Raw genomic sequence first — 21028 nt, forward strand, 5'->3', positions numbered from 1 at the left:
CGGATGAGATTTGTGAGGAAGGATGAAAAGGCAGAGGACGATAGACTAGCTTGGGCATCCATGATAACAGATTTACAAGAAGCTCAGGGACAGCCCAACCAGCATAGTGGCGGGGGGACCAGCACCCAGGAGGATAACACAGGCGGACGCCCAGCCAGGCAAGACTCGTCACCTGATTAACATAAGTATGTTAGAACTACTGGTGGTCTTAGCGAGCAGACTTGTATCGATTTGCAGGAAAAGAAGGAAGGGGGGAAAATGTTTATTGTTTACTGTTTTCTTTTTTGCTATCCAGGCTGTAACAAAATATGTCGATAAAATGTAATGGGATTACACACTGTCGCGTGAATTAGATAACTGTTTCTTTGTAGGAAAAGAATATTATTTGGTATACGTTGGATGTGTTCTGTATAAACTTTTAAACTGTCAATAAAAATATATTTAAAAAATAAAAATAATAGACATCTTGTATCTGGGTATCCAATTGGCCCCGATAATCTCATGAACTGTGGCCCTAAATTATGCAACCTTGCTTGAACAAACAACAAAAGCGCATGACAGCTGGACCCAACTTCAATTGACCTGGTTTGGGAGAATTGCTGCTGTTAAAATGACGATCTTACCTCGCATCCTTTACATTTTTCAGACGATTCCTATAGCACTGCTGCCAAAAGCGCAGGGTCAACTGCAGTCACTAATTAATACATTTGTGAGGGGAGGGAAAAAGCCGGGTTTAGCGCTGGTACAAATTACGCTTCTTAGAAGTGAGGGAGGTGTGGGCTTCCTATGATTAACCGATATTTCCAGGCATCGAACCTCCGATACATTGTAGAGTGTGACCGACCCCTCCCAGAAAAGCAGTGGAACTTTATGGACCAATTTGTAGCTGGGGTAAACGTATGGCGAGAGATTTGGCTACATCGCAAGCACAGGGCTTGGGGACTATACTCCTCCCCAGTTAGATCCTTAACTATGAAGGTATGGGACGCCGTGGCGGGCAAGAGGGGCTGGACCACCTTTCCATCTCCAATGTCCCCGATAGTAGACAATCCAGATTTTCCCTCGGGCGTGACTCAGCAGTGAGGGAGGGGGGCTGCAGGAGGATTGGATCCCTGTTAGATTCGAAGGGACTGATCCCATTTGGACAGTTGAGACGGGATTATGACCTCTCCCCATCTGATGAATTTCCCTACGCCAATTGAGACACAGGGTTATAGCATCCTCCTGCCATGATGGGGCATTGTGGCCGCTTACGACATTTGAAAAATGGTTGGTATGCAAGAAGGAGGATAAGCGCATCATCTCTGAATTATACTCAATGCTTTCTGCAGGCAATAGAGGGAGGCAAACAAAGGGGCAATTGCGGTGGAAGGCAGAATTAGAAAGGACACTTTGACAACGAATGGACTGATATACATTATCGGGCACACCATACAGCACATAACACGGCAGGTACGGAATCGGCATACAAAGTGATATTGTATGGGTGCTATACGCTAGCACGAATACACAGCTGGGATGAAAGCAAATTCGAACTCTGTTGGAGGGGATGCAGGATGACTGGATCCTTAATGCATTTATTATGGCACTGTCCCAAACTGCAGCGCTATTGGATGGAAATTTTAGATAGTGCTGATGAGCCCTTTGACACCTCCCTCCCTACATTTCCAAGCTACACCATTCTGGGACTATCAAACCCTCTGACCTTTCCCCCTTCACTCCCTGAAGGGCAGACAGATTGTGTTAGCCCTATTAGCAGCACAAGTGATTCTGGCACACTGGGGGACACCAGTTATTCCTGATTGTAGTGCCTGGCTTCAGAAACTATGGCTTGTGCTGGCTATGGATCATTTGTCCTTGGTGGCTGACCACAAAGGAGAGTCGTACGCTGAGCTATGGCCCCTTTTCTACACTTGCTCTCTAAAGAGATGAGGGAGATCACATGCCCCAAATATTTACAAATTCTCCGACTACTGCCGTAAGACGCTCCCTAACTTTCAGTGCGGCAGAGGCCTTGAGGATGTATTCAAGTACCCTTTCTGTTACCTAGATCCGAGGGGGTGGGGGAGAGGGCAGATGACTGGTGATGATTGGGGGTGCCTTAGGGATTGTTAATTAAGGTTTGATTTTTCCTATCTTAGTTATGTGAGTCAGCGCATGTAGACTCAAGAAACAATGCTCATGCTGCTGCCAGCCTCAGGGTTGTAGGCATACAGCTGAGTAATTACATATGAAGTAGGCGATGCTGGCCAGTGGTTGTAGGCGTGAAGCTGTGTTCTTTTATTATGACTCTTTATTAAAAAGATTGGTCCATAAAATTGTTGGATTTGTCTAAAACTTCCTTCTGTAACAACAAATAATGCCTTTGAGTTTGACACTTAATGATTCTTTTTATTTGGGCCGAGTGCTTAACAGTATTAAAAACCATTATAAGAAACATGCTAGGAATGAGGGAGAAAGGAAATAGATCAGATGGGTACCTCTGCTCAGGAATTCAGTAATTAGGCGCAAGGAATACAATTTCTTCACTATTTGGAGCCTCGGGTTGGACTATATGAAAGGTAATAATAGTTAACTATTGCAATATTAGTTTATGTGTAAATATGCGTTCTGTTTGCTGTCAGGCATGTACCAAATTGTACATTTTCCCACCAAGTAATGTTCATGTTTTAAGTGTCATTATACAGCAGGATGAAGTGACCGCACTGATTCAAATAAACATTGAGTAGCAAAGTTGAAACAACATGTCTAACAGTTGTTCAAACTGTGGTTTGTAGGAGCATAAATGTAATATTGAGCAACTGTTCATCATGTGTTTTCGCTGCGAGTTCATAAGCCATGCATCATTACAAACACTGGCTTTTGCACTTAGGCTGAGGAGGGTAAAGGTTCATGAACTGGTAATTTATGTTAGCTTCCCTTTCGTTCCAATAACTGAAGCCTCAGGTAGATAAGAGGTACATGAGAAAGGACGACATATAGCAAATGTTGAAACCGCACCTGTCCCCATTACTGTGAGAATGTATTCATGCTTTGATAAGATTCCTGTCAGTGTTTTCTTTTAGCTTAACTTACAAATTGTATTTTGTGCACACATCTGACTCAGATATTTTAATATAGGTCAATGATGTTTAAACGGTATAAATGGATTGCGCCAGCTACGAGTGGCTCTAGTATACTTGGAAGCCGAATGCTCAGACTTGAGCTTAAATAAATATACCTCCGCAACTGAGTTTGATTACAGTCTCTCATTTACAGACAAGTGTACCTGATTTGTACGTTAACAACAGATTTTACCTATGGCTTTAAACATAAAGTGTCTCAATGAACAATCAGGCCTACAGCACTTATCACCTGCTTGTCATCGTAACCAAATAAAGCCTAATTATTTTGAGCATAAGCATTACAAAATTGAAATCATCTAGTATACAGTTATAAAATCATAAATCTGAACAAAATTACAGGTGGATAAGAAAATACAACAGCTCATTAGAGGGCCAAACAAGGATTTTTGCAAAGCAAATCTACCCCCAGCGTTTCTCATAGAGGGTAGAAAACACTAATACCCTTGCTTACTGTAGTAACCAGTGAGATTCCTTATCTGAACTGCCCTTCATCCTGTGTGGACTGTGGATTCCTGCCCTGAGAGCTTGTTGCTGTTCCTGTCTTGAACGCCATTCCTTGCCGGACCCGCTGCGCGGGTCCCGCTTCGTTGCGAGGACTGCTGGGCTGAACTGGTCTCTATTTTGGGCGCTGCCGAGGAGCAAAGGGGAAGAGCTGCAGGGCTGCGAGCAACTGCAGGGACTCCAACTACCAGGAGTCCCTGCCCGGCCATTAGTCCACACCTGGCCCACTCTCCCTGCAAGCCCCGCCCCACAGCGCGTCACTTCCCTTATAACTCCAACACCGTCTACCGCTGCGCGGGAGCGCGCGAGAGCGCCCGGGGCTAAGCCCGGGCAAAGGGCGGGCCCTCTGTGGCCCTCAGAGGCCTGAGGAGCCTGGCCTGGGCTATACCCCCTGCCCAAGTCACCCCGCCGTATTGTTCATCGGATACCTCTTCATCAAGCACAGGTTCAGCATATACCAGTAACCGGTAACTTGGATTGCTAAACTTGTGTTGATAAAACTCCACCGTTTCATAAGTAAGTGGGAGCAAGTACTGTCATGGATTATCGAGAGACTAGAAGTATGGCTGCTGGGGGAGCTAAAAAGTTAACCGGCACCCTTGATGACTTTATTATCCGTACCAATGCCTTAATTGATGAAGGGATTGTTCTAATGGACAGAAGGGTGTCCCAAGATTTGGCCATTGCTAGAAGATCTTCATTAGGTATCATCGCTCAGGCACGTACGCCCAACACCTCGACTTGCCCAAAAGACCGGGACAGGTTAGACAAAGAAAATGACGGGGACCAGCACTTACTAACTTTGCAACAGGGCCTTGCGGTCCCCCCTAATCCCATCTTGTTATCAGAGGGTGGCCCGGATATTGATCTGGTAACAGCGAGGGTGAATAATCGGCCGATGGCCACTGACATAAATGAAAGAGGGCTGAAAGAGGGGGCAATTCCCAAAAATCAAGTACTCGCAAAGCTAGGAAAGTTCAAAACACCCATAATCAGGATGCATCCATCGTAGACCCTGTGGCTGTGAGTGGGGACCTGGCGGTAGGCATAAAGGAAAAAGAGGGGGCAAACCTGGCAATTGCTGGTTTACCATTAAGCCTTCCAGATGATACGATTTTAGATAGCAGTTTGGAGGAAATTATGGAAGTAAGCGGTGAAGAGAACAACCCGGTGGAAATTCAGCTAGATGGAAGTGGGGCATTTGTGACGAAAAATAATAACATCCTTGAAATGTTAAAGATCCTCCTTGAACCTATAGAGGCAAGGCTACGATGTTTAGAAAAGGTGCTGAAAAACATCCACAAAGACATAAGTGCCCCTAGTTTCAGTCTAAATAACACGGCCCCCCAGGTTGTAACCAAAGTAACTAAGCCACCCTTGGCCGATAAAAATGTCACCCTAGGTAAAAATATCGTACCAAAAAACCCGACCAATATCCAAAATACTGGAGGTGCAAAGGCTAAGACCCCTGACCCTAATCAAACACCTAAGCCAGCTAAACCCAAGACAACCCCTCAAGTTAAGTTTAAAGATCCTATACCCTCGACCCCTAATTTAGATTCAGCCCCAAGAGCTAAGGAGGAGGCCCGAAGAAATATCCATCTACCCCCAGACGCCTGTCCTTATGTAGTTATCTTGACTGGGGTAACAGAAATATCACCATCTCATGTGGAATCCTTCCAGACATTGAAAAATAAAGTCTGCCACTGGTTATCAAACAACCATCCCCTACCACCGAATATCCCCAGTAACATCCTAATGGTTGAGAGAGCCCCTTGGGTGGGTGGGAATAGAAAAAACTTACAAGGGGATTGTGTTGTGGTAACCTTTGAGAACCCACAGGTGGTAGAACATATTTGCCGAGGAACCTCTCGTTATCAAGCCAGTACTGTCACTGCTAGGCCGCTCTCTTACTTCTACTTGCCTGAGAACCAAGTGGATAAAAGATGGAGTTGGCTAAGGGGCCCAAGTGACCAAAAAAGTAGGCGCAGGTTCAATGCCCCGTGGGAGGAGCGAGGTCACGGTTGGGAGGAGGGTGGTGATGACAACTGGAACCTGGTTAAGAGAAGAAGAGGCAGATCTATTCAAGGTGGGTTTGTTGTAGGGTCACTGAATGGACATCCTTACAATTATCCACAGAATGTTAATGGGTACGATAATCATCTTTATACCCCAGCGGTCAATCGTTATGAGTGTTTGTCTAATCTAGATTGGGTGGATTGACAAAAACAGGATCCATTGTTCAATTGGTTGCAAAATATTTCCCCAACCCCATCACAAAATGATTATTGTTTTCAGGCTGTGCAGGAGTCAAATACTGACCTAATTCCTATCACCAATCAGGGCGCCGAAGGAGGGGACTCACTGCCAGAAAAGAAGGATCAAACTTTGGGGAAGGGTGAGATGATCGTGGGAACATGGAACATTGCTGGCCTTAGGAGTAAAATTGATGATCCCATATGGAGGAACTTTATAGCGACTATGGACATAATAGCCATACAGGAAACCTGGGACACACAAAATATACTTACTGTTGATGGCTTTACTACTTTTTTTCTCTCAGCTGTCACCTCTGCTCGGGGGCGCGCACGAGCGGACTTGGTTACTCTGGTATCTGCTAAAATCCCAGGCACCTACAAGGAAATAGCTACTGGATGCCCCTATTGTCTCGCAGTCCAAATTACCTGTAAAGGTTCTCACAATGTCCTGGTAGTAAATTTTTATAACTCCTTTGATAGGGTCCACTCGATCAGTAATCTAATGATGTTAAACTCCTTTTTGTTTACATTTAATGAGTCATCGGAGTCTGATTGTACTATCATGCTAATGGGGGATTTTAATGTTCATAGCTGTCAGGACAAATGTCCCTCAAATGTCTTATTTGGCCCTCCAAATGAGGAGAACATTCACTTTGAGCATTCTGACCAGGACATATTTTTGGAAACTCTGCTAGCCGAAAACGGGTTAACGCTACCTTATGGGTGTGATGAGGATATTCCAACATTTACAGGACATGGTAGCGGGTCTGTAATTGATTACATTTTTTTAAGTCGCAGCTGTGGAAGCCATATCACTAGTTACTCAGTTGTGTGGTCCCATTTTAGTGATCACAATCCAGTTGTACTAAGGATGGACAATGTATTTGCTATAAGGGAAAGTAGGTTGAATTTGGTGGACAAATGCGACATGCGACTGACTGACCAAGGCCGTAGAATTAAATGGTGTAAGATAGTTCCTGAGGAGTTTTTTAGTAATCTCTGTTGTAGTAGCCGGGATGAACTAAAACTTTGCATGGATGATCAGGCGGGGGACAATGAAGTGGTGGAGGCGTACCAAAAGATTTGCCCCGACATAGTCTCCAATCTGACACGGCAGGGTAGAGGCAAAGCGCGAGGGAAGGAAGGCTGGTTAGACAAGAATTGCTCTGCGGCCAACCATAAACTAAAAATGGCCCTGAAAACTAAACCAGTGGATAGATCGCTTGTGGCCACCCTCAGGAAAGAATATAAGTCAGTAGTTGAAAAAAGACGGCGCGAGATTAGAGAGGACGCTTGGGCTGAGCTGACATCAATAGATGTACTAAAAAACAGCGCCAAGTTTTGGGCTGTGGTCAACCAACCCTACTTTTCTAATTCTAGTAATAACTAAATGGATTGTGGAATCCATGAGGACAAATGGCACCTGCACTTTAAGTCTGTTTATGAACAAGAAACTTTGGGTGCAGAGGCTTCGACCACCTTTACTAAACTGCTTTACACCCTATCCGTAGATGAGGTTGAGGTGGCCGTAGCCATTGGTAAAATGACTAGTAACAAGGCTCCAGGGCCGGATGGTGTTCCCTCTGATCTTTTTAAGGTTAATATCCCATCTTGGTCCAAAATTTTAGCAAATGTTTTTAATAGAATTTCTAAAACAGGCATTCCAGAGACATGGTCTCAATCCGTGATTGTCCCTATCTACAAAAAAGGGGATAGGGGTGACCCTGGCAATTACCGCCCTATATCCCTTATCGATTCTGCAGTAAAAGTCCTAGGGAGAGTGGTTCTATGTAAACTTACTGACTGGCTAGAGGACACTAATACCCTCTCTCCATTACAGTATGGTTTTAGAAAGGGGCGTAGTACCATAGACCAAAGTCTGAATCTGCAACTGCTTATAGGGAAATACACAATCGCGAAGCCAGGATCCATGTACATTGCCTTTATGGATCTGTCCTCGGCATTTGATCGAGTTAACAGATCCAAGTTATGGGGCCAGCTCCTTAAGATAGGAATAGACTCTAATATTGTGTATTTCCTAGCGGACCTCCATAGAGATTTAACAGCCAGGGTAAGATTTAATAGAAAGGGTAACTGCACGGATAACATTAGAATCACCAACGGTGTAAGGCAGGGATGCATTTTAGCTCCCTTGCTCTTTACACTATACATAAATGATCTGGGTGGAGTTTTGGGAGAAGCGAACATGGACATACCGAGAGCAGGGAAGAATCTTTTACCCGCATTATTATATGCGGACGACGCTGCTCTCCTATCCAGAACTGCAGTGGGTCTCCAATGCCTGTTGAACTCATTTTATGATTTTATGTCAAACCTTGATTTAAGTGTTAACTATGGAAAATCTCACGTCATGGTGGTGGCTCAGAAAGGGAATGTCAGGAAAAATGTAATGACACTGCAATGCAATGGGCATAAACTAACAAGGGTCTCTAGATTTCCCTATTTGGGAGTTGTATTTGATGACTGTTCGACATGGAACCCTCAATTACTGGAGAAAAGAAATGCCCTGGCACGTTCTATTTCAGCGGTGCTGGGCTTCTCACGCAAGCTAGGGGTGAAACCTCTGGAGGCAGTCTTAAAGGTTTATGCCGCTAAGTGTATTGCAATCGCCATGTACGGTGCAGATTTATGGGATTTTAGGCCAGTTAAAATGCTTCAGGTAACGGAAGATAACTTCCTTAAAACGATTCTCTCCCTGCCACGATCCACGGCCAGCTTCATAGTTCATCAGGAATGCGGCGTGGACTACTTGGAAGATCGAATCGCCATCGCCCCCCTACTTAAATGGGTCTCAGTTTGGCTTAACTTGGAATTGGAAGTGAACCATGAAATTTTTAAGGATTGCCTAACGCTAGATCATTGGGATAAGATCCCCTGGTTGAAATACGTACATCAACTATGTGTAAAGCTAGGCCGGCCTGAATTGTTTAATGAACCATCTAACCTTGTTAAAGGTGACCTGAAGTGGGGGGGGGGCGTGGCTACGCGCGCAGCGAGACTGGCTGCACACTAGCGGAGCTCCGGCGTGATCCCAAACTCAGGGGTTCAATTATCCGGTGAAATGGCCACATCGGAGGCTCAAACTTGCAGCGAGTGATAACGAGCCGCCAACACAGCATCGGACCAAGTTTGACGATCCGACGAGCACCGGGACCGCACCGACGTCAGCGGGGCTTTCGTAGCCGAGGAAGTGGACACAGGCCCGGCGAGACCCGACAGGCAAGCCCGGTGCTGGGACCGGAAGCAGGGGCCGCGGGGACGAGGCGCCCGAGAGGCGCGAGTGGAGAAAGCGGCGCTGAGACCCACCACGGCGGACAGATCCCCGACAGATCGCCGGAGGCAGAGGGGACCAAACAGGCGACGTACGTGTAGTACCTGGCTACATTACTACAGTACGAGGGGCTGAGAGGCGGCGCACCGCCGGAACACTGAGGCCGCCATCGGGACTGCTGCGGCGGGCCTGGAGCCCATCCCCCACTCTGCCTACACCTGCGGGGCGGACCCGAGTGCGGCCGGATCGCCCACTGAGCTGCCCCCCACCGGGTCCCAGCGGAGCGGAGACCGGAGGAACCTGAGCTGCCCCTCGAATTGGAGGCCGAATCCCCGACGCCGACTGCTGTGGCCCTGCGGGTGAGTGTCGCGGCGCGAGGCGCCCCAACTACAGACGCATGCCCGGCGGGCACACAGCGTGGGCACACCGCTCCAACCAGGTGACGCGCGAGGGGCTGAGAGGCGGCGCACCGCCGGAAAACTGAGGCCGACATCGGGACTGCTGCGGCGGACCTGGAGCCCATCCCCCACCCGGCCTGCGTCAGCGGAGCAGATCGGCGCTGCGCCTACCGGACCCGGGTGTGACCGGATCGCCTGCTGAGCTGCCCCCCACCGGGTTCCAGCGGAGCGGAGACCGGAGGAACCCGAGCTGCCCCTCGGATTGGAGGCCGGATCCCCGACGCCACCTGCTGTGGCCCTGAGGGTGAGTGTCGCGGCGCGAGGCGCTCCAGTAGAAACACATGCCCGGCGGGCACAAAGTGTGGGAACACCGCTCCTCACGAGACGTAGCCACGGCAGTGCCTGCCTGACAGGCGCAGAGAGGGGGCTCACCGCGCCCGACAAAGCGGAACCCACAGGCACGGACCCGTGAGGCGGCACAGGCCGGACCAGGCACACAGACGCCCAGGTGACACTCGGCAGGGCGCCCGGTGAGCCATACCCACGACCCACGGCGCGGGGAGATTGGAGGGCGGAACCGGGGAGAGCCGCCGCCACCCGCAAAGCTTGGAATCCGACTGCACTGGTCACCCGGCACAGGCACGGACGGCCGGAGGGCGCTGCTGCTGATCGCGCCTGACAATAGGGGCTGCTGAGTGGGACGAGCGCCGTGGGAAGCCGCTGCCAGCCACGCACTGCACACGATTCCGGTGCCCTTGACATCACGGCGTACCTGGGCGCCCGACACGACAGGGGGCAGGAGAGGAGTCCGGACCACACCCAACTGCGGAAGGGGCACAGCATAGCCCATTGCCCGAGCCTGAAACCGTCCTGAACGGACTCACGACTGCCGTCGACCCACGCCACACTCTGGGTGGCCCGACCACACAGGAGGCGCTAGGAAGACAGGGACCTGCCCTGGAAACACCGCCTGCGCACCAGCCAGTGGCTCTGGCGATCGGCGAGACCGCGAACCATCACCCCACCCGGATCCTCCGAGAATCAGTTCCCTCTCATGTCTGGAGGTGCTGGGAAGCGCACAGGAACGGGGAGCGCGTCCCAAAAGGGCAAAATGGACAAGTCGCAGAAACAAACGGACACAGATCCGGTTACGGCGAGGCTGGACTCGGTGCTGGCGGCCATGACGCGCCTGGAAAACTCCATCCAGTCCACCCGGACGTCCCTGGAGGCGAAAATAGACGGGGTCGCCATTGACCTCACGCATTTGAAGGAGGACCACAAGAAACTGGCAGAACGCACCAAAACCCTGGAAACCACGGTGACGGACCTGAAACCTAGTGTCACCCAGTCGGACAAACATATTAAAGACCTCCTCAACAGGGTGGAGTTCCTGGAAGACAGGGCAGAAGATGCAGAAGGGAGGGCGAGACGCAACAACGTCCGAATAGTAGGTTTGCCAGAAAAATGGGAAGGCAAAGATCCGACCACCCACGTAGAAGACTGGCTACGCACCCTGTTGCCCGAAGGCACCCTCTCGCCATACTTCGTGGTGGAGCGGGCACACAGAGTCCCGACCAGGCCGCTCCACACCGGCTCTAACCCCCGCCCTTTCCTGATCCGAATCCTGAACTACAGGGACCGGGACACTGTACTGCGAGAAACTCGCAAACTGGGCACCGTTCAAGTGGAAAATGCGAACATAATGTTTTTCCCAGACTATACAATCCAGGTGCAGCGCCAGAGACAATCATTTCTAATGGTAAAACGGAGGCTACGCCAACTGGGACTTACATATTCCCTCCTCTTCCCAGCGAAACTCAGAGTGATAGCGAACGAGAAAACACACTTCTTCGACTCCTCGGAGGACGTGGAAGCCTGGCTGGATAAAGGGACGGACAAGAGCACGGGGAGATCAGGAAACCCGGACAGGCCTAGGAGGCGCAGGAGATCCAAAAGGAGGCGGGGCGCCAGAACACCCTCCCCAGCGGCCAGCAACACCCAGCATAGTGCGAGCCCACCGGAAGAGGACATACGCAGAGAACAACGGGAAGCCCTGCGGATGGCCTCGGAGCTTAGCGGCTCCCCGTCTCAGCGTACCCCGCCCGCCACCAGCCCTAGGACATCACCGAGCGACGACGAGGCGATATATGGACTTCCGGATTCGCAACTCTCAGGCGGACTGCCAGACATCACCCCACAAACGTCGGACCTGTATGGCTGAAGAAGTGCCGCAACATTGGGTACTTAGCAATGACAGCACAGACAAGGCACTGCCCGGTGGTAACGAACACTGAACCCGCTGCAAGATAGGATGATGTCATGCTCGCGATTACCCACTGCAGATCGGACGCCCCCTGGCACCCACACTGCAAAGTCCACCAAATTGCTGGGTCCCTGCGGGTGGGCGGTGGTTACCAACTACAAACTTAAACGGAGCGGTGACCCCGTGTCTTCGCGAGTACATTGCTACATAGACGGTGGGCCAACCAATTAGCCACTCGGACCTACAATCACACCCCCCTGGGAGGGCGCTCACGCCTTCACGCTCAATAGACACCCACTGGCTGCTTGGACTGCGTGATGAATAGCAACCCCCCAGAATGGATTGTTCGCATTTTTTGCGGAATGTTTGGACGGCTGCCCGTTTGGCAACCGACCCGATGGTGTTATCCCCAGTTAATGTTTACCCCCCTCTTCCTTCTTGTGAAACGCTGCATGCATGACCCGCAGGGGTGCTCGCTAGGCTGTTCCAGGGGCTGCTCGGACAAGGGTGGGAAAGCTCTAACGCTGGATACTGGAGGGCCTACTGGGAGGGTGCCTGAAGCGTGGGAGAGAACGGGTGTGACTGCCTTGTTGAATGCTGATGGCTGAAGTCAAAATATGTACCTGGAATGTACGCGGAATACACACACCCGCGCGCAGGTACATGATCTATTCATACCTGAAGAGGCACAAGGTGCAGATAGCACTCCTACAAGAGACACACCTGACAGCCCCAGAGGTACACACCCTGCGCAGGCGGTGGCGAGGACAGATATATGCGACTGGGTTCTCCTCTTACGCCAGGGGGACACTGATATGGGTGAGACCAGGGCTCCCGTTCGAAGTTGAAGACACACACATAGACAGGGAAGGGAGGCTGGTGGCAGTGAGGGGACGCCTGGATGGACGGCCGCTGGTGGTGGCGTCGCTCTATGCCCCCAACACAGACCAGCAGGGATTCCTGGAAATGGTGTCCACGACCCTGGCGCACTGGCACGGGATCCCCTGGATACTAGGGGGGGATTACAATAGCGTATTGGATACCACACTGGACCGCTCATTCCCACCTCTACCCAACGCACCAGTGGTGAGAGCCATGAAAGCTCTTATAGCCTGGGCCTCTCACTGGAACTTGCATGATGTGTGGCGCCACCGGAACCCAACGGCCAAGGTATATTCGTACTATTCAGGAGCCCATACACTGCACACCCGGTTAGACAGATACATGCTCACGGACGACCTACTCCCACTGGTAACGGAAGCGCTCTACATGGGTAGAACACACTCTGATCATAACCCGCACATGTTAACGGTCTCGTGGGCAAACACTCGCCCCCCTGTTCCCAACTGGAGGCTGCAACCGGACCTCCTGTTAGACGCACCCTTCCGGGACTCACTGTTCGCACACATAGTACACTACTTTGAGGACAATGCAGGTACGGCCACCTCCCTGCAGATGGAGTGGGAGGCATTCAAGGTGGTCATTAGGGGACAGTGCTTGGGCACACAGGGGAACCTCAAACGACAGGTGGAGAGGGACTTACATAGGGTAGAGGAGGAATTGAGTAGACATGAACGAGAATCGGTGGGAGGGCACACCGCTGGGCTCCACAAAGCGCAGGCGACCCACGAAAAACTGCTGGAGAGACTCAGATGTCTGAATTTCGCGGCTCATGCGGCGCGCACACATGACAGGGGGGACAAACCCGGTAAGTTACTGTCGTGGCTCATCGCTAGAGAGGACCGGACAAAGCCAGTCACGAAAGTTCTAGACGCAAATGGGGTGCCCTTATGCACGCAGTCGGAGATCCACGGGGCGTTCACCGCACACTACAAATCACTGTATCGCTCTTGCCTGCCCACACCCGCTCCGGACTCGGAGGAGTATCTTCACCAGGTACAGCTGCCGACACTCACCGATGCCCAACGTGCCGTCCTGGCGGCGCCCATTGCCCCAGAGGAGCTCCGGGAAGTCATAGCGGCGCTCTCAAACGGAAAGTCCCCTGGCCCAGACGGACTCCCAGCGGAGTTTTATAAAGCATACCAAGACCTCCTGGTCCCTGAACTCGTCAAAATGTATGAGACGGCACTGGAGGACTCCTCCCTGCCCCCATCCCTGAGCGAAGCTACCCTGGTCTCCCTCCTGAAGCCGGGTAAAGAAGAGACGCTTATGGGCTCATACAGACCCCTCGCCCTCTTAAACACAGATTACAAAATACTAGCCTCTACGCTAGCGAGGAGACTGGCTCAGTACACACCTACCCTGGTCCACCCTGACCAGAATGGGTTCGTACCCACGCGCAGCACATCGCACAACATCCGCCGGCTGTTCAGAGTGCAGGAGTACGCGAGAGGCCCTTGGCCACGATCGGGTTGCATTGTATTAGACCTGGAAAAGGCTTTTGACTCGGTGGAGTGGCCGTTTCTTAGGGCGGTTTTGCAAAAGTTTGGCCTGGGAGATGCATATCTGGCCATGGTGGGACTTCTATACGAAACGCCGACCGTCCGGGTCCGGATAGGGGGCCTGATATCGGAGGCCATACAGGTGAGGCGGGGCACGCGGCAAGGCTGCCCGTTATCGCCTCTACTCTTCTCGCTGGCCATGGAACCGCTGGCGGAGATACTGAGGATGCAGGGGGCCGAGTGGGGCATCCCGCTGATAGATGGGGTACACGCGGTTTCCCTGTATGCCGACGACCTGCTCCTCTATGTCAGGGACCTAACGCGGATACCCCCGGGACTCACTGACGCCCTCTGCGAATTCACATCACACTCGGGACTGAGGGTCAACTGGGGTAAATCTGGGGTCTTCCCCTTTCACCCGGATATGCAAGAAAGCGCAGTACAGCTAGGGGACACAACACTGACATGGTATGCCGGCACGTTCAAGAACCTGGGCATCCACATATATAGGAATGCAGCAGACATACTGGATGGCAACCTGATTCGAGCCATAAATACCTTGCGGGCCCAGATCCACTTCTGGGGCACACTCCCGCTTAATGTCCCGGCCAGAATCACCCTGACCAAGCTGATAGTCCTGCCTAGACTCCTGTACTATTATTCGAATATACCGGTGTATGTCCCGGCTCGGGTCTTCAGGGACCTGGAGACCCTCACGAGAACACTGATTTGGAATGCGGGGAGACCAAGGGTGGCCCTGAAGAAATTGTATGCCCCGACGTCCTCGGGGGGACTTGCGGTCCCGAATCAGGAGCACTACTACCTTGCCGCGCAGCTCCAATGGGTGGTGGCCTGGCTAGCGGGTAGGAACCTGAATGATACGGCCTCGACGGTCCCAGCCCTGACCCACGCGGAAGCACTCGCACTATTCCATCCCCTCAGAGGCGCGACACGCGAGACGCAACTACACCTAGCGGTGGCATTGAGATGCTACAGGCGTGCACTGCGATTGACCAAGGAAACAGCCCCCTACGCACCGGCCCTGCCACTAGAGGGGCTACCGAGGCTTGGGGGAGTAGTGACTGCAGCGCGCCTACGGGACTGGGCGCAGGTGGGGCTTGAGACGCTGGCGGACTTATATGACGACGGGGCTATGGTGCGGTTCGAGGGGCTTGTGGAGAATCCAGGACTGCCAGCGGGACAGTTCCTTCTGCATGCTTCAATGATGCGGGTCCTAACGGAACACTGGGGCGATATGTCCGTGGAACCCGAGACACACCTCTTAATTCAATACCTGCATGTAATGGGGGCAGGGTCGCACATTGTGCACTGGTTAACGCAGGCGCTGAGATCCCACACAACGGCCCCCCTTCAGCTACTCAGGGACAAGTGGACCGCAGACAGGGGGAGGGACTGGTCGGATAAGGAGTGGGAGAGGATCCTAGAAGGACCGCAACGAGTCCCCCGTAACGCGAGATTCAGGATCATACAGTTCTATATCGTGCACAGGGCGTACCTGTCTCCGGACAAGATTAACCGATACTTTGGTCTGAATACCTCCAAATGCCCGCGTTGCGCGCTCCTAGATGCGGATCTCCTGCATATGCTGTGGGCATGCCCCAAGCTACGGACGTACTGGCATGATGTCAACACGCTGTTGACAAAAGGAACTGCGCTGGGCCAACGTCACGACTGGGACACCAGTGTACTGGGCCTCCTCACCAGGACAAAACATAACAAGGCACACATGAGGTTCTGGGATCTGGGGCTGATAACTGCCAAAAGACTCATAACTCGCCACTGGAAGGCCGCAGAACCGCCCCAGACGAAACATTGGAGTGCCTCCCTCATCTATTGGGCGACCGCAGAGGGCACGGTGTTGCGAAGGGAAGAGACGGCGGGGCGAAGGGCCATACCGATAGCCCAGACTTGGGAGGGATTCCTGAGAACATTCACCAGGGCCTGCCACGATAAAGGGATGTTGTAGAGGAATGAGCTCAGCGGAGCCCACACGCACACAGTTGACCCCACCGACGCGCCACCACCCGAGACCTAGAGCTACCACACACCGCTGCTTCCCCCTCCCCGAAAGCACACAAAGCCAGCACCCTGCGAGACTACTACACCCGAAACTGTCTAGACAGGGCCCGCACTGCAGCAACCCCCCCCCTATACCCCGAGATCGGATCCTATACACCCACACTTACTCTTCTGTTTCCCCAGTTTGAATAGGTGGCGTTTACGGCAAGGACGCCCCCCAGTTGTCCACGCCGGATCTGCCTTTCCTACTCACACCTTTCATTTTTTGATACACGGCGACGGAACACAGGAGAGCAGCACACATGCAAGACACCGCCGCGGCCCTCTACCCCACGGAGGAGTACCACCGAACCTCCTGGCCGATCACAGCGCATACGCAGGTTGCCTGGAACTGGGCCCGGTAGGTTACACACACCACTGAGGGACATCTAGATACATTACTGACCAGTAGGTCGCGAACACCGGGGGTGCGGCTGGCCATCAGGCTGCCCGCCCTGACGGGTGAGGCCCGACACCACCATGAGGCCGCAGTGCGCATCGCACTGTACTGTAGCAGTGAAGTGAATGATTAGGTGAATGCAGTGACTGCCCCAAGACAATGGAGGGAGCTCTTTAACAGTGAGTGCACTTATTGACTTTCCACCATCGCCAACACTCGCACTGATGATGTACGAGCCACTACAAATGTTGTTTCCCCTTTGAACTATGAACGTGAGAAATGTAACTGTATGCCAAGTGTATCAATAAAACAGATTTAAAAAAAAAAAAAAAAGGTGACCTGAAGTGGGTTAAAAACACTTTTTTGGCTAGCCAGCAGCCGAGATGGCCGCCTAGCGCTTCGGCTCCGCCGACCCGTGTGCCTTTCACTAATATCCTGCATCAAATCCTGCACCTCCGTGCGCCACACTTACCCAGGAGGCGCTCCTACTCCCGCTGCTGCGAATCCCGGTGAAAGCGGAGCGATCCCGGGGATGAAGAGCCTCTGTATCCGTCCCGGCCTCTCGAGTGGCCGCAGCAGGGTCATCTAGTTACGGAGGCGGCCGGCGGCGACAGCAACAGCCGCGGCCGCTGCGGAGGGGGAGGCACCGGTGGACATTAGCTACAGACTGGCGCTGGGCTTTTTCATCGTAGCTTTCCTCGGCTTGGCTGCCCAGCGCGCCTTCCCTGCTACATTGTATCGGCTCAAGCATACTGTATCCCGGCCTCGCTGGCAGAGAGCCGGGATTGTTTCTTTGTAGCACTCCTCCGTGGCGGACGCCATTTTCCGCGTCAGCAACCCTGTGCCTGCCAGAGGGATTCCCTGCTCCGCCGGCTTCCTAATAATAGAAGCTTCCCTGCGACCGGCTGCCTTCCTATCACGGTGCCAGCTGTGCCCTGCAGATATTACACGGATTTCTTGGGGGCGGCTCGCTGACGAGTGAGGCTTGTTTTTCGTGGCGCTCTGCGGCTGGGCGCACAAGATGGTGGCCAATGATGCATCCCCCATTCCGGATCCACCGCTGGGGCTCCGGGATGTCCTGGATGCACTTGAAGGTCTGCGTATGGCCTTTCGCAACTTTGCTACTGACTTGGGGGCCCGGCTCACTGAGGTCCTTCCAGCTGGTCACGATGGCCCCTCGGCACTGCACACTACGCCACATCCTCCGTTGGTCGACGGTGGAACACCCGATCTGGAGTGTACGGAGGCATCGGATGGGCGCGTCACCGTTTCTACTGCAGTACTCCTAGGCTTCGCCTCGGGGGAGTTTGGCGACACTGCACCTCTGCGAGGGCCGGTGCTTAAGTCTCAGACGCCATGTTGCCCTCCTCCTTTGTTCTCTGGAGACTCGTTTCTTTCCATCCTTCGGGACTTGTTGTTTGCGCATCGTCTGACCGCTCCGCTGGAACTCTTATCTGGTCTTTCACCCTGTTGTGCTGATTTCGGATTGGCAGTGAAGATTCCTTGTGCCCCCTACCATCGAGCTCCAAGCCAGTTTGCCCCGTTGCAAGCGCCTCGACTCTTGCATTGGATTCCACGGGGGCCCTCCCCATCCATGTTGGCTGCTCTGGAACTGGACTTTGTTGCAAGGCTGGTTCGTAAGGGACAGGGCTGATGATGCACTCTATTATGCTGCAACTTCCTATGTGTATGGCCGGGACTGTGATTGACACTTGTTGGAGGTACAGGTTGCTTAGGTACTAGGTCGGGGCCTGGGGTTGGGCGGCCGTGGGTAAAGTTATTGTCTGCTTTGGTAACATCCTGGGCCCTCCTCCGATCAAACGTGATTTTTTCTCCTTTCTCTTTATCTTCTTCTTCTTCTGCATTTCGGGTACTCCTTTGGGGCGACAGACACACTGCTAGGGGGGGGTAGGCCGTAGCCTCTGCATGCGTGTAGGGTGGGGGGTTAATTTTTCGATTGTTTTAGTTTCTATGGGCCTCTTTTTCCTTCTTTTCTCTTCTTATCACTTTTATCCTTTATTCCTTTCTTCCCTTATTTTCTTGGGTCAGAGGGTGAATTGGGAACTGGTGGGTAGCGATTGGAGGCCACTAGGTGGCTGAATTACTTTCTATCCTGAATTAATTGCTTACAGTTGATTGTCTTGTGGAGAATGCTTGCTGATTATTATGAGGTTCGTTGCCCGCTTCTGTCCTCATCGTATTGTTCTGACTCGGATCCTTCTTGACCTTAACGCTGTGGACTCATTATAAAAAATTTTTAAAAATTAAACCTCATCATCCTACCTCTCGGTGGCGCGAATATGTATAATGTAACTTGGATTACTTATGCCTGCTTTGATACGCTGCTGAGTTGCCTAATTGCTTGCTGATGTGCCTTTTATTGTCGAGGCCGGCCTGTGGGTTGTAGGCCCGTATCTGTTTGCACATACTGTCCAATAAAGGTTTTAAAAAAAAAAACACTTTTTTGTTGAACCGAGGGATGGACAGAGAAGGGGTGGAACTGTTAAAGCCATCGGTCAGGATTCATCAATTGATCGTATCTACTGGACATACTCTGGAACTTTACTTAAAGGTTGTGAACAATCCAAATCATAGATTCCTTTTAACAAAGTTTCGGTTAGACAAATTTCATCTGTTAATTTCTGGCCATCCTGGTTGGACTAAGCAACATGATCTAGAGTTATGTAATTGTGATGGCTATTCAATCATGGATACTGCACATTTCCTGTTTTTTTGCGATTATTTTAAAACTATCAGGAAAAAGTTTATTATACCCTTGTTGAAGGGGAAGGGGTTTAGGCAAGTTAAGCCAGCTATATTATATTTACAACTATTATCAAACATTTGGGAGATCTACAACGTAGCTAGTTTCCTAAGCATAGCGGTGAGACTTAGCAAAAAGATTAACTGGTCCTAGATGAATTACTGTAAATATTAATCCCCGTAACTTGAATCAAATTTTAAACTAATTTTCTCATGTTCCTTTTCTTATTATTTAATGATGTATATATTGCTGTTCTTAAAACTTTACACCGTGTGTTAGCATTTTTTAGTTTCTTAACTGGGTACGTTTTATACTGAATTGTTATACTGAATTGTTATGCTGCATGGTGTTCTGTGGACCATTTTGTTTGTTTTTGTACTTTTGTGGTTTTGAAAATTGAACCGAATAAAGTATTTCTTGACTTGACAGTGAGATTCCTTGTAGCAAAAGATCTACCTATGCACACTAACACAGTTTAACAATAAACCACCCATAAACGCTGGTATACATACTTTTTGCAATACATAAATCAGCCCTACTACCTGTGTTCCATAGTAAATAGATCAGACCTAAAGCATCTGACACAATTCTTCCCAATGAACATATCAACCCGACAACCTTAAATCTTGGCTTGTCACAATGAGTAACTAAGGCCTACTGTGATGAGCAGTAGTTTTCCCACAAGGCCATCATTATACTTACAGTCATAAAATTCTGACTTTGGATAAAATTGCAGGTGGCAAAACAATACACAGCCCCCAATTAAAATGGCCTGACTAGGATAATTAGAGTGCAAAGCTTCCACCCCAAGGGTTTTTCAGAGGGGGGAACCAGCCCGAAACCCCCTGTGGTAATCTGAGAGATAACGTAACAAAATACATCTCAAAAGGCTTTAACATAGTGTAATAACAAACCACCCTTAAAGGTACATTGGTTTTAATAAAATTAGGTCTTAAGTTAATAATACACAAGTCAAGGGTTCGCATTGCGCAAATTTTATACACCAGGGTTTGTCAGAGGGGGTAGCAAACACTAAAACACTTTTCCTAGTATGACAACCTGTGAGATTCCATGTAACAAAATACCGGTGTACGGGCTTTAACATAGAGTAGTGCATGGATACTTACAATACAGTACTATAAATACACATCAACATGGCCTTCAACGTTTTACCAATTTATACTATCTATAACAAATATTCACAGTTTACCTTATACAAAGGGGACAGGAACTTTAAAACAGTATCTTTTTTAAAACCTGTGAAATATTGGAATCAAAAATCAAAGTCTAGGGAATTTAAGTCTTGGCAGAAAAAAGCGGTTATTCAAGTCTGTTAGCAGGCATTCAAAGAATTTCCAGCCTGGTATTTCTGATATTCTACTTAGAGGGGCTGCAACTGTTTTACAAAATTAAATAATATTAAAATGAATAAAGTATATGCAAATAACGAATCACAATTGGAAATGTGAAAACTCTTTTTTTATACTTAATTGTGAATTAAACAAAATATTTCAATATCTAAGTATATGCATGGTGCATACTTGTT

The 21028-nt window shown here is 50.5% G+C and overlaps 1 protein-coding gene across 6 annotated transcripts in view; it reads right to left on the minus strand.

Annotated features, from left to right (window-relative positions):
- Nucleotides 1–21028, minus strand: part of RFX1 (regulatory factor X1) — a 646755-nt gene that overhangs the window by 613376 nt on the left and 12351 nt on the right. The gene's annotated exons all lie outside the window — the stretch shown is intronic.

Source organism: Lissotriton vulgaris, chromosome 1_1, assembly GCF_964263255.1.
Source record: "Lissotriton vulgaris chromosome 1_1, aLisVul1.2, whole genome shotgun sequence".
NCBI lineage: Eukaryota > Metazoa > Chordata > Amphibia > Caudata > Salamandridae > Lissotriton > Lissotriton vulgaris.